At 41.4% G+C, this 15,408-nt stretch overlaps 1 protein-coding gene across 3 annotated transcripts in view; it reads right to left on the reverse strand.

The window, feature by feature from the left end:
- Positions 1-15,408, reverse strand: part of CSRNP3 (cysteine and serine rich nuclear protein 3) — a 97,459-nt gene that overhangs the window by 80,575 nt on the left and 1,476 nt on the right. The gene's annotated exons all lie outside the window — the stretch shown is intronic.

Consider the following 15,408-nt stretch of genomic DNA (forward strand, 5'->3'; position numbering starts at 1 on the left):
ATTAGCTGTCAGTCTTATCACAACAAACTGCCAGCAGATCCTGCGCATAACATTCAGATTCTGTCTTTACAAGTAAAGTAGGTGTCTTTTTAACCAAATTACCTCAGTTTAACATAAAACCTCTTCTTAGATGCCTAGAAAAATGGAAATCCCTTCGTGCAAGCATTAAAAAATCTATTAGGTTTCAAATCCAAAAAATCAATACCATTTTCTTTAGTGGGAAAAAAGGGAATACTGACGAGCACCTAAACAGATATTTAGCTCTGATAAGCAACTGGCTGGAAGACTTCAAATTTATTTTTCTTCTGGTCTGCAGAAACAAATTTGGAATTGAGCACCAACACTTCACCTTTCAACCAGCCTGAGTGCTGAGAGAAATTAACAGGCATACAGAACTATAGTGCCACAACTAGACTTAATAAACATTTTTTAAATTTAGATGCAAGGTGCAGCACTGTGCCATCCCCCAAACACCATCAGAACAGCTGGTCAGAAAAATGGGCAGTATAAACAATTCAATCATAATGCCTTGCAAAATCTACTGTGAAAATAGGAGAGTATGACCAACAAAAACCCCAATAGCTCTACAACAGGCACAGAATGAAGTGACTCTTAATACGACAGACAGACAATGTTTCTAAAGTAAAACACAAACAGCACTGCTACAAAACTGATTAGCTTTAGGTAGGCTGCTGCTACCCCCCCCACTCCACAAGGGCTGCACACACAAGCCTCCAGCAGTGGGGTCTGTGCAATCTCCAGAACCTAACCCCGCCAATTTCCTCGGATTTCTGCGTAACATCAGACAGTCCTCGTGAAACTTGCCCCAATTTGCACATCAAGAATTGAGCAAAGTCGTTTACATAATAAATGCATTTTAAATCTATGAAATTCACTTCTGCAGAGTGCTGAGGACATTCTCCTGTGCAGGTGGGGGCGTTCGGTTGCCTGGGCAAAGGCCCAACCTAGAGAGAGCCCAGCTGGTGGCCCTGACAGAGGAAGGCAGCAGCAGCCCCTGCCCACCCTTTGCCAGGGCCCTTCCTTCAAGTCGAGACTCTTGCCCCTGGCCCCTGCTGGAGCTGTGCCCCCACGGCCCTGCTGGGACCCGGCCAGGCACCCCCTGAGCGTGTCCCGAGGGATCCCCGAGCCGCCTCCCCAGCCGGCCCCGGCCCCAGCCCAGCCCAGCCCGCAGCCGGCCCCGGCCGGAGCGGCCCCGCACGGCTGAGCCGCCCCGGCTTCCCTCTCACCTGCTCCGTCCAAGCCACCTGCTGCCCTGGCTGCTCCCCGGCAGAGCACCTGGACCCGACTGGCCCTTTCCCGAGCCAGCACCTGCTCAATCTCAGCAATGCTTTCCAGCTCCAAAGGGCCATTATTGGACTAATTAACCACATATACACAGAGATGGAGAAATGGAAACGATCCAGGTTTGTACCCAGTCCCTGCCGTGACTCAAGGAATTACTTTTTGTACTTGTATTTGTTGTGTTATTTCTCCTTTTTTTACACTTACCTATACTTGATACTCCATACAACACACATTTATCTTTTTTTCTCCAGAGCTATTACATTGGAAAAAAGGAACGCTCCACCAGAAAGCGGATTCCTGCAACAACTTCCTTTGGGTTTTTTTCCCCTGATTATGTGTATTGCTACCAAAATTGGAATTACTTCTGTTTTCTCTGACTCTACAAAGTATGAAGTTTCTTTTGGAAATCTCTGTATGAAATAGTTCAACAGGATCACCACCCTCCTAAATAAACCTTCAGGCTGTGGTACTGGATGGCACCACCTTCACCATCTTAGTTTCTCCTGAAATGCAAATCTTTCCAAGTAGGAGAGAAGGTAAGCAATGGCTGAGGGCAAAATGATCTTGTAGATGTACAAATCTCAAAGAACACATTAATGGTAACTAATATCTCTTGATCTCCACTTCATACACCACACAGGCACTCTCAGCCCCTGGATCCCAGCAGCTATACTCTGGTTACACAACTTTATGATAGCTTATCACACAGTCCTTCACTAGAACCAATTATTGTAGATCTCTCCTGTCAAGGGTGAGAGCAGCTCCAACATCTTTCATGAAGGCACAGGTGGAGCTTGATGTTTAGAGATAATGCTCCAGGCAGAGTTTTGAGACAGTCACCAGTCTGTTCACCAGGCTCCTGACTGCAGGCTCCGGCATTTGCCCAAGACAAGCAGTGGTTACCATCCAGCTCAGCAGCAGAAGAGCTATCACCTGACCTTTTGAAAGAGGTCAGGTCTTCCACAGCAAAATCCTCTTCTGAAAGATTGCTCCTTGGATGTTGAAACAGATTTCTCACACATGTCTAGAAATAAGACCCCTATTCACAATTCTGTTAGCAGGGTCCCAGAAGGCATGTCATGTTCCACACGTTAGATCTACTGGATCTCCTGAATGCAGACAGGCATTGTAACACCTTGTTTCTCAGCATTCCACATGTCTGTGCGATGACACTGAAAGCAGGAGGAACCTGGCTTGTAAGGTAGCAACAAGACTGTGTGAATTTCACAGCCAATGCCAATTCCATGTGGCAACTCAGGATATCTGCTGTTGTTACAAAATGTGCCACCATGGTATCCAAGCAAAATAAACATCATTAGAGGGAAAAAAAGGAAGTGATGAATGAACTACGTATGACTTACTGACTTACTGGTGTCTACTCAGCTGCCTAGAAAAATCCTGCATAGTCAAAAACACTGGTTTTTTTTCAAACCCACTGATGTTTGATTATGAAACCCAGGGCAAGGTTTCCCCAATTTGAAGTTGCTGGCATTGACATGAAGTTTTATATGATTTATGACTGAAAGCAAATGGAAAGTTGATGTTTCTTTCTCACAAATGGTAGAAAAATGCCATTATTGAGTCTTCAGAAATACCAGCAGAATCCCAGTATTCTGAGGTTTAAGTAGTTGGAAGCTATCAAACAGGATATGTGTGATACAGTTTCCGTGAGTCTTTGGCAAAATATAAAAACAACTCCACAGTTAAATAGCAAAGTAAAAATGCAGAATCCATATAACAAGCTATATTGGCTTCAACGCCCATTGACTGCATTCAATGAAGCCTGAAGACAGGTCAGGTTGGAAAAGGTGGAGGATGATTACGAGCAATGCGCAGTGTAAATACATCACCCTATATTCTGAAAATCAAAACTGCTTCAGGAAAGAACAGGATTCATTAAGGACAGCATTCATACGTTTTTACTCTTCAACAGAACCTAGAAGACTGTACTGTGTCTGAAGGAGTTGAACTGTGCTCCAGTTCAGAATGGAAACAAACCAAGCCCTTTCTCATCAGGCACATCATACTGGTCAGTGGATCCTGGCACTTGAATATATTCCTCCTGTTACAGTAGGAGGAATGAACTATCCAGGAGCTGTAAAAACTACACTGAAATGCTGGGCTTGCAGGTGAGGATGCAGATTGAGCTCTGGGCGGGAGGCCAGAGAGAGACAAGAGGCTGTGAACTGGTGACTTTGGGATGACAAAAGGCACAAAGATTGGTGATGCTGGCCAGGTGCATGGACACTGAGAGACACAGGAGGAACTTTTTAATAAGAAAGGAGATAAAGTTGGGTGACACTAGGAAGGTGGATGGACACAGGGAGGGCAGCAAGAGCTGAAGACCCCTGGAGGAGACTCGAGACTTTTCCACACTGGGACTGTGAAGGTACAAAGCCTTTTCTGGGGGTCCCTGCTCAGAGGCTCCAGCTGCTTCTGTGTTACTGTGCCAGGAATAAATGGCTTCATGGGCATGTGAAGCTCTGCTGTGGACAACCCGGGGTGGAACTGGTGAGGAAGCTCGGTCTGGCTGTGCGAGGGGCTGTGCTGGGCGCCCAGCAGGGCCTGCCCCGTCACTGGGGCCACCTGCCATGAGGGGCTCTGGTCCCAGCTGGGCCAAGGGTGGCCTTGGGAGTGCAGCTGCCAGAGCCTCGGGAATGGGCACACTGGGAAGTTTCATCAGTGGGGCGAGTGGGGAAGGGCTACACTGCCCATTGCACTGCTAAAGGCCAAATACACCTGCCACAGCTTTAACACAAACATTAGAAATAAGATTTTCTTTACTCCTTGATAAACAAAACCAAGGAAAACAAAAAAAAAAATGTTCCTTTCTTCTTAAAATATGTGTAGCAAGCTTGTGTGAAATCAAGTAAAATTAAAAACAAAACCAACCAGCCAAAAAAAAAAAATCCTAAGAAAACCTACACCACAGAAACCTCCATGAAAATAGTGCCAGGTGAGAACAAATCTCAGGCAAAACTGAAAAGCATATTCAAGGCAGACTAATTTAAACCTCTTAGAATGCAAGTTACATAAATTTCAAGTTTCTCAGACTCCCACCCACTTACCAACATTCAGTCTATACTCCTTCAATCAGCTCAAAAGTATAGTCATCTGCCTTCAGTCAAAGCAGAAGTCATATAACAAATGGCACAAAAAGAGACAAAAGGTAAGCAAGGAACTTTTGCACCAGAGTACATTTGGATTTCCATTAACTCATCTGTCACTATCTTATAAAGCGGCTTTCTACCATGGAAATTATTTCCAATTTTGTTTATTTGCAAACCAACTAAGTCAGGTAAGCGCTTCCTAAAACCCAGATTTGACTTCTCATAACTAAATAACAATACAAAAGCCTAAAACATCAGACTTCAAAAACAAGCTCCTCTTGAACCATAATCTACACTTCATGACTGAAAGGCAAAATGAAACAAACCTGAAAGAGTTTAACAACCCAGTTTTTATTAGTGATAAACAAAAATCCTTGGCTTTTAGCCATATCTGCCCCAGTGACGGTGGCAGAGCACAGTAAGGGAAAGGAGGAGGTATTACCTTTTGAAAGGAACACAGACAGACTGACAGCTAGGTCAGGGAGGAATGCCACTTTTCACTGCTATGACACAGGCACCTTATGAGATTTTACTTAGTCAACACAGCTGAGTACCTGAAAGATTTATAAAGGGTCTTTTTCTGCTTATTTGCAGGCAAGAGTTTCTTCATTTATTTATATTCCTCCTCCTGTACTAATGCACTTGATGACGCCTTTAAGGTTAATAAAACATACAGAAACATAAATGCACGAAGCCAAATATTGTAAGCTTAAGCAGCTATACCACAATTAGTTTAGGATCAAACAGGAAGTGTGGAAAAACATTAAGAACAGGGATAATATCTAAATACATTTCCTCCAAACATTTGATGCTTACCCCAACTGTGGGCATCTCTCAATTTTTTCAAGAGTAAAAATAAAAAAACAACAAGATTGAGATAAATTTTGCCCTGAGCATTATCATCCTGGTTTCAACCACATGCATAGTGTCCTAATCCTCCTAATTTGGTTTTTCCTAGCAAGTTTCAGCTCTCTCTCCCCTGCCCAGCTTCATTCATGAGTCTACAGCTACCCTATCTTCAGCCTCACCTACTGCTCATATTCATTCATATTGGTCACTAAAAGCAGCCCTTAGCATTTTACTTTTATTGGGGATTGTGGGGCTGCCCACAGTCAGCTCACACAGATGACCAGAGAAGTCACAAGGCTACACCAATATCTAAAATCACATTTTTCTTGTATTAGATATTGGATTTTGTGCAGTATGCTACATGTATCCATGTGCCAACCAGTGATCAAAAGAGGTCTCAAATGGTGGATCAGGTCCTCAAGTACTTCATACAGACAAACCAGGTTTTTTTTCATAACCATTTCTGATGTAAAAAATTAAGAGTGTTTTACATTTCTACCAACAAAAGTACTACATTTTTAATACACAAATTTAATTCCAGAAGTCACTGAAGGAGCGCCTCCTTTACCCCATGTATATTTTTAGGAAAGGCCATGCCCTGTTGCTGTTGATAGTACTCAGTGTTTTTCCCCAGTACTGCTGATGCACAGCTCACCAAAACAGACAAGGAAAGAGCATCCAAGGAAATCATGTCCAGTTCAGAAGGACATGTGACTAACCAGTACTCCCAGCCTTTCAATACAACCATTTCCTTGGGGCCATTCTCATGCCTGTTTGTAATAACATAAAGAAAAATCACCATTGTACAGGAAACAAACATAAGAAGTTACGCATCACATAAAGACTAAAGATCTTTAATCACAAAAGATGATGAGTAGGGCATTAAGTTAAGCTACTGAATTAATAGTAAGCAAATTTAAAGCTTGTAAATGGCAGAGCTGTTAAAAAAAAAGGAGGGGAAAATTATGTGAAAGATCAGTTGCTTTTTCAGAAATTCAGAGTGTGCCTAATTTGTCTCCTTGTAAAATGAAAGGTCATTATTTAACTTTTTACTCCACCACAGCTAAGACAGAATTCAAAACGCACATAATTTTGCTGATAAATTAAAATGCCCTCACTCCTCAAGTAACAGGAACTTCAGCTGCACCAAAGAAAGCAGTGTTCTGCAAAAATCGACCTGTGTCTTCACATACAGATCTGCAAAAACATTCTAGAAGAGAACACTCACTTGGCAGGGAACAAGAGTCTAGCTCCTATTTCCAAATCAATCTTGTGAACAAGAAAGCCAAATGATCCCTACACACAAGTGAGTGGCCCAGCATTAGAGTGTTATGCCCCATTTCATCCAATATCAGCCAAGAGAATGGCAGCCCTTGCTTAGCACTATCCTCCCAACATTATTTTATAGCTTGTTCATTACCTTATATCTCTGAAAGATTCAGGTGTCAATTTCAACACTTCCAGCCAAGAAAAAACAGTATCCAAGTCTCTCATTTTCTTAGGAACTGCTCTCAACTACAATAAACCAGTACATGGCTATCACTTGTAGAAGAGAAAATCCAATCACATTAAGAGTTCACCCATAGAAAAGAGATCAGTGCTTTGGATTTCCACTGCACACAGCTGACTGTACTCTAAAGCTCAGAATTCCTGCAGTGCCCCCATTTCAGCAGGGTGGAAGCCCCAGTGAAATGCTGGATGACACAAGTTCTACTGGCTATGTTAAGAACAGGGTAAGCATTACTTTAAAGGTTGTAGCTGCAGAGAGACGTCAAATGGATTTCCTGACTTGCAAATGCCTTTTTAATCACCTTCAGTGCAGCAGCAGCCTGCAAGAAAACGCTTAGCAGAATCACAAACTTTGAAGGAGCCATACCAACAGAAGGTCAGGGTTGGCAGTGAATAACAGGGTAGTCAAAAGCAACAACCAGGAGCTAATTTAAACAGTTTTCTCAAGACATGTCAAACAAGGAAAGACAAAAAACATTGTCACTGGGCAGAGAGAGCTCTTTTCAGACAGATCAGCTTCTGGAAGAATCCCAAAGTTGTCATCAAAACCAAAAAGCCTCACTTTTTACACAAACTGTTAAGCCTTAGGCTAGGAAGGCTTTTCAAAGCAGTGACAGAGTCTGCTTTATTTTGCATCATTGTGAATACATGATTTTTGGTGAAGTAATGAGTGATAGAAGCTGGAGAACAGGCTTCCTTCAGTGTTCAGACACAAAATCAGAAAGTCATATGCAATGAGAAGTCATTTAAGCTCTCCTTTATTTAGAACAAGTGTTTATATTCAGTGTGTCTCTAAGGGAGAGGTGCAGACAATGGTCTCCACAGTCTTTCTACAATATCCCTTAAAGATCTCTTACAAAATCAATCAAAAATTGTCTGAAAAATCTGTCCAGTCAGATAGCTGTGTCCCATGATGAGAGATGCAGTGTTTAATGTAACTGGAGGGACTCTGGGGCAGAAGAAATCAGCCCTTGATGATCAGATGGTTCTTGTCTCACAGGTAGGTGGCATGATGAAACAAAGATGGCATCAAGGATAGTACAGCTATCAAGTACAGCTTTTACAGCCACATCAAATTGGGAAAATACTGAAGGTTGGCCATCAGACAATGCCTTCAGTATCTCTGCTACCTACTGAATATGTAGAAAGACAGTGTACAGCACAGGTCAAAACCTTGTCTTTGTAACCAAGCCAACTTCTCTTATCTGTCAGCACGGCCATTGGCACTTCCCCAGGGGTAACCTGCAACAGTTCTACAAAAGCCCTCGCCTGTAAATAGATTAGGTATAAAAGGGTAAAGGGTATCATCCGCTCAATGTTATGGATTAAAATATAATAGGAAAAGTTCCATATAAGCTGGAAGGTACAGGAAAGCCATTTCAAATATTTTCATGTATCACATGAATGACTCTTTTTGCTATTTTCACCTACTAATGTGCAGTTCTCACCAAGCACTTTCACAACCAACACAAAAAATATCCATTTTGGAACAATTTAAACTTTTAGATGAAAGCTGATCACTCTACAGAGATTGAAAAGATGAGTTCCCTAACCATTTATTACTAAAACTAAATTAAATATGAATTTAAATCTGTTTTAAAAGTGGATTTTCAATCAATTTTTTAGCCCACCTTTTTTTAAAAATCTAATAGTGAGATGCAAGCAATTCAAGATATTCTAATAAACACTATATTTCACTCTAGGGATACAATATGATAAGAGAACAGAAAACCAGGCAATTTTAGCTATATTCACGGGGCTTTCCTCCTCTCTGATTGACATTTACAGACTTGATCTTTAATAGTTTTGATAACAATTTAATGTATTCATTTTACAGATAATATATCACTATAAAAACTACAATTTTTTTACATCTTAATAGGAATTTTACTCACACCCAGGATCAGCAACAGTATAAGTAGTGTGTTTCATCAGCAATATATCAGATGCTGACAAGAAATCCTGATAGTGATCAGTTCAGGAGCTACTCTAAGTCTTTAAATTATCTTCATTAAGCACAAAACATGGCAGTAATTTTATTTTAATATCAGCATTTTTATCAGACTGTTTCTAAAAACAAGACTAAACTGTTCCTAACAAAAAATAATTACTTTTCTTCATTAGTTATCCTTAAATGTAACCCACACTGCATTCCACAAACAAAAGTGTGAATTTTCTTTAAAATCCCTCTTCCTAAGGGAGGTACCACAATCAAAGAACTCGGCAAGAGCATCATTTGGCGGCAGTCACGCACTGACACCTAGTGAATGCTTGCAGCCGAGGAATCCTGTGCTCGTCTCCTCCCTGCCCTGCACCACAAGTGTTACCAGCACACTCATCCTCACAAGGTGCTTCAAACACAGCGTGTCCCCAGTTCTGACGGGGGGCACACCAGGCCGTGTGTTATTCCGAGCATGAGGAGGCACACAGAGCATCTGAGCAGCTCAAAAGCCTGTATGTCCCTGTAAACGAGTCCCGACTTTGTTCTATTTTTCATGCGTAATGGCAGCCTAGTGACAAGTGCTCAGCACGGCAGTGGGAACGAGCAGACAGACAAGTTCCTCCAGACGAGATGGATTCTGCAACCCCCCAAATCCACTCAGGGAGTCAGCTGGCTCCACACACAGCACAATTGTTTTCTTTCCATTATGCAGCAGATGGTGCTGGAGATGATCTGAAAAGCCCTTAAACGTGAACGGCACATGCAGAGAAACAGTGGAGACTGCAACCAGAGGATTTATAGCCGGGAACAATCTGGGGTCAGTGATTATGTCATCACATTGTCACTCCTAATGTGTCTCAGCAGAGATGCACAAGCTAGCTGTTCAATCCATTCATCGGGCTCCACGCACAATCACCAGCCTCACATCCTCACCACAAACAACAGAGTTCCTGACATTCTTACTCCACTGCTCTTACTCTTTAATTGCATTTAAGGGATCCCTTTTCCCAAACTTTTTGCATTTCTTCAGCCTAAAACCCAAGGTAGCAATTATCTCTCCTCTCGAATTCTTAGGGAGCGCTGGACAAATTATTCAGTGAAAAACTGCACTGCCTAGTATTACAAGCAAAGCCAGAAAACAAATTCCAAAATAAGCCTTCAAGCTCTTTCTTACAAGTGAGTTGAGGTTGTGTTGGAAGGCAGGGGAGGAGGGGCAATGCAATACACTGCCAGATGCTATCCACCTCCCTAAATCTTTTCAGACCCATGCTCCAAATTCCAGTTTTCACAGCATGAGTTTCTTGAATTTCCAAACAGAATGTTCCAGAATCACATATTATGAATTGTATACCTCTGCAGCCCGTAAGCATTTTTCCAATATTAGCTCTGAATTGACTTTAATGGAAGTTAGTTGGAAGAAAATAACAAAGTCAGTAATTCCAGAACTTCTAGCTTCACTTGAAAACAAAATTATGTGAATCCAGGGTATTCATGCTTGGCTCTGGGTGCTAGGCTCAATTTCTCTCCTGTATATGCAAGTTATTTTGTTACAGCTATAACCGACACAGGTGATAGCTGTAGTGAAAAGTCCTTAACAAATGGATATTTGGATGAAGTTATCACTAAATAGTAGGTTGCTCCTTCCTGTATGATCCTTTTCCAGCAGAACTGCTTGTCTTTGAATGAGTAGCTCCAGTTGCAGAGGCCACAGTGGTCCTTTTTCCTTTTCATGATTCCATAACAATCCACATTTGTGTGTGGTGATAGTGGCAGGGGGAAACAGTTCTCCCAGCCCAAACCATGAAGACCAGCAGGCCACTGGCAACTACCTTTACTTTCCAAATTTGTTTTTAATGCATCTCTAAATTACCACATATTATGAGGATAAATTTCTTAGATGTACTATTCAGAGGCTTTTACAACATTAAATTATCTACTTTACCTGAGCTGATTATTTCAGCAACTTTGTAATTCCCATTTCCTTTTTACCAGTTACAAAACAAAACAACCCATACTAAACTTGGGGTTATGGCAGGAACTTGACAAATCTGAATAACCAGCTTCTTATTTTGGAATGAGTGCTCAGAAGGAAAAACAACAACACAGAAAACCTATCTAACTTTGGAAAAATGACCCAAGCAGAGTCACTCAGTCAAGGCTTATCCTGTAGCTATTTGGTTCAGGATACACCCCAAACACCCCATGTCACTTTTGCCCATCTGAGATGGTGAGGGACAGACACTGAAAAACACACAAAATTACTGCCACTGTTAATAAATTTTAGTTTGTGAACTGGGTGCAGTATTTTGAGATCCTTCATTTAAAAAGTACACTGTAAATCTCTTAAAGAAGTAAATATTTTATGAATATCTTATCTTGGAAACAAGTTTAGGCCAAAGTAAACATCAGCAGAAGCAGGGCAAATTCTAAGCAACTAAACTCTCAATAGTTTTTATAAGCATATACAAGGTTCACAAATATATAAACATACAAATTTTTAGGTATATAGAGTGCTCTCCTGCTTGTTGAGACTATCTGGAAGACAACATCTAATTCTATGCTATCACCACAGCAAGGCTTGACAATTTTTTCATAATTTCTTATACCATGTTAAAAATTAGAACAGGTATTCTTGTCAAATAAGAATTCACATTTAGGTGTAAACATATGGGCAAAACACAGATGACTGGGGAGGAACCTGAGGGGGAACAGCAGAGTGCCTGATCAGCTTTCAGTGATCAAAATTTCTTTGTAATAAAGAATATTTATACTCCCTCAAAGCAGTATCCTGCTTGGCAGCTCAAAAATCCTTGTTGCCATGGGAACTGCAAAAGAAGCCAGTTGTGACATAGCAAGCCTATAACAGAAACAAGTCTACTGTGAAATGACCAACAGTTCAGGGTTTTGTATAAAAAATGCTTGAGTATTTTCAACCTGAAAATAAAATGCTGCCTCAAATCTTTCTTCCAAATCCTCCTTCCACAAATATATTGCAGATTTTCACTAAAATACAGACATTGCTCATATAAAATGAGGTAATTTTGTATTTCATATCTACTACATCCAGCACAAAAATACCTACTTCCATATGTGTCCTTTGCAGATATATTTGGTACAAAGTGTACATTAGTGATTTACATTACTGTACTTTATGTAGAGAGACAAACAGATCTCAGAAACAGAAGAGACAAAAGACTAAAACACAAAAAAATACTGCATAAGAAACTATATAAAGGAAGACTTCTAATGCAATTATATAAACCAATATTTCAAGGGTATACATGCAATTTGGCCTTTGTATCTGTTCTCACCAGGTAAGAAAAATCAGTGCTTGATTACTAAAATAGAACATCATGCCTTTTGAGAAGGCTCTTGGCACTTCAAAGCAAAGTGAAAAAGCAGTGTCAAACCCAGAGTCATGCAGTTCCCACTTGAACACAAACAGTTTGCAGAAGTGTGAATAAAAAAACCCAACAGGCTGATCAAAGGATCCATGTAATAACATGGAACTCATACTTTCAAACATAACCCTTTCAGTACCCCATTATAATCTTATCGAGACACTAGACTTATTTTCCTGTCAAATATGTGTATGATAAAAGCGTCCTGAGAACACCACATGATAAGGACTGTGCTGAAATGATGTGACCCTTAGGTCACATATGCTGATCTGTGACACATCAATGAAGTTGGGGAGAACCCTGAAGAAAACAGTTTTGCAAAACAGTTACCTGCAATGCTGCTTTTATATGCCAAAGCAGTCTCGGATATGTTTAGAATACCTTTTAACATTGTAACTACTTAAGCATCACATTATGACTAATTAAAAAAGAATCCTAGGGAACTAGGTACAAGTCTTATCTGCAGACTGCCTCATGGCTCCAGTTGCTTTGCAGAACCATTAATTAGGAAATACATTCTTTTTTATCTGTTCTAACAACACTTGCTTATCAGACAGCACATTATACAGAATGTATTATCACTGAAACCAATTAGTTTGGATTACTTTCACTTCACCCCCCTCCCTGGAGGGCAGATAAGAGCAGCTATCTCCATTTTGGCCATGCCCACTCTCCTTTTTGACCTAGCCTGCACAGCCTGGCACAGAACTGTGCAGGTCTTGCCAAATGCTTGGACTAATCATCAAGTAACTGAGGCTATTGAGAGTAATGGAAGGCATTCCCAATGGAGAGGGCACTGCCTGGGAAATGCAACAGGCTTCACTTTTTTACCTGTCAAAGCCATAGAGCAAACAGGATGAAGGAGAGGGAGAGCAGTGATACCTGCATCTTTATTAATGTCTGCAAAAGTATTTAAACTGGACTCAAGAAGTCAAGCAATCTACAACAAAGTGAACCAGTTCAGTGAGAAAACCTCTAAAAGATAAAATTTTACTTTCAGAATAGTGTGGCATTATTCATTTGACAAGTTTTTAGAATTGGCAAACATATATGCTTCCTTAAATGGGTTGTGGGATAAGAGAGTAATACATTACAATGATGCGTACTAGAAACAGCAAAAAATAAAAATATTAAATCTTCTAGATTATTTTACATGCATGTATCAGTCCTTCACTTAACATTGCATCTATTTGATGAATTCTTTTTCCAGTAACACAAATGTTCTATTTCTATCATACTCATACACACCTTTGGGAGATGTGTTCACTGCCAGAGATACCTGTGAGGGATGAAGAGACTGATGTCCAGAGACCCTCTGGAGTGCAGGAGTGAGGGGCAGGGCAGCTCAGGCCTTGCCCTGGAGCCTGCTGTACCCAGCCCAGGGGAAGCAATGCCCCACACCCCACTCTGGGGCTCCTAACCCAGCTCCTAAGGGGCCAAATGACCACAAGGCCCACCTGGGAGAAGGGCCCAGGAAGGCCAAGGGGTATTTAAGGCCAAACACAAAGCAATCAGATGTCTTGACCCTACTTCCTATTGGAATTTTTATCTCAGTACCACAGGAGTCCAGGAGTTGGTACTGATATGTGTCCTTTTCTGAATCTTTTCTGCCTTCCTTTCTTCTTCTAATTCCTTCTTCTTGGAATTTTTAAGAACTTAGAACTGAATTGGTTTACAGTTTGCTAAGTTGAATGGGCCAAATTAATGCTTCGAGAAATGTTTTATGTTGATTGAATGCTGCATTAAACCCTTTTCAAAGTTTCTTTGATTTTCTAAAGTTGCCAATAAAGTTCTTTTTGCTGTTTTGATCTCTTGAGAATACCTTGTCTGTATTTCTCCTGTGGGTCTCACGTAGAGTACATGAACAATTGTAAGACCTTTCCAATGGCTCATCAAGTGAGTTGCTTGGGGCCTTTACAGCACTCAAACCTTCTTATTCTCTGGCTCAACATTTCTCTAAATTAATGTGCTGGGCTTGGCTTGGAGAGAGTTAAATTTCTTCATAGCAGCTAGTATGGTGCTGTGTTTTGGATTTGTGCTGGACACAGCGTTGGTAATTCCAGGATGATTTTGTCATGGCTGAGCAGTGCTCACACACAGTCAAAGCCCTTCCTGCACCTCACACAGCCCCAGCAGGGAGGAGAATGGGGTGCACGAGGAGCTGGGAGGGGGCACAGCCAGGACCCAGCTGACCACAGGGACATCCCACACCATAGGATGTCATGCTCAGCACACAAACCTGGGGAAGAAGGGGGAAGGGGAGGTGTTTGCAGTGACAGTGTTTGTTTCCCAAGTCCCCTTTACGTGTGCTGCAGCCCTGGCTGTCCTGGATGTGGCTGAGCACCGGCCTGCCCGTGGGAGCTGCTGGATGGATGCCTTGTTTGTGTGCACAGCTTTCCCTTTACCCACTGAACTGCCTTTACCTCAACCCACAAGTTTCCTCACTTTTACCCTTCTGACTGTCTCCCCCATCCTGCTGCTGGAGGGAGTGAACAGCTGTGCAGCATTTAGCTGCCAGCTGGGGTTAAACCAAAACCATCAGTCACCATCAACCACCTGTAGGAGATTCCCCCATAGAAAGTAAAGCAACCCCCAGCTCAGGCCCATTCCCCCCCTTCACTGTGAGCAAACAGACTGATGTAGTACATCCGTGCAGTAACATCTGTCTGTGCTTAAAGCAAGCTGTGCTACCAGTGTGACAAGTGCCAAACAAGGCTGTCTGCCGATCTGTAGCGTCTCTACAAGGCCATTTGTTTCCAAAATACAACAATTTACAATAGTGAATGTGTGTTGTAACACACATTACAACCTCCTGCAGTTGCTTATTGCTTATTCCCTCCACAGCCATTGCAATGCAATCACAGAGGCAGGAAATAATTTTAAATTGTCATTAGAACAACCTCACAAAGACAAAAATCTAGACACAAGACTATAAATTCATAGCTGGGTAACAGTGCATGCTGCAAACACTTTTTGGACTTTTACACAAGTAAGGGTCCCCACAGAGTGAAGAAACCAGTCCACATTCAGGTGCTTTAGATTCCATATATACTACCTAACTCAAAATACAAACAGATTTCCCAAGGTTCAACCAAAATTCTACCACATACTGCAGAAAGCTCTCTTTATTTCATAGTAAAAGCTAATTAGACCTAAAAAGCTTTATGAAGTGTAAGAACACTTTAAAATAAAGCATGCTTAGTCACAAACTATCCACATTTTCTCATTTTGCTGCACTTAACTGCATGGTCTAAAACAAATTATGATGACAATTTTAGTGACTAGTGAGGGA

The sequence above is a fragment of the Zonotrichia albicollis genome, chromosome 10, assembly GCF_047830755.1.
Source record: "Zonotrichia albicollis isolate bZonAlb1 chromosome 10, bZonAlb1.hap1, whole genome shotgun sequence".
Lineage (NCBI taxonomy): Eukaryota > Metazoa > Chordata > Aves > Passeriformes > Passerellidae > Zonotrichia > Zonotrichia albicollis.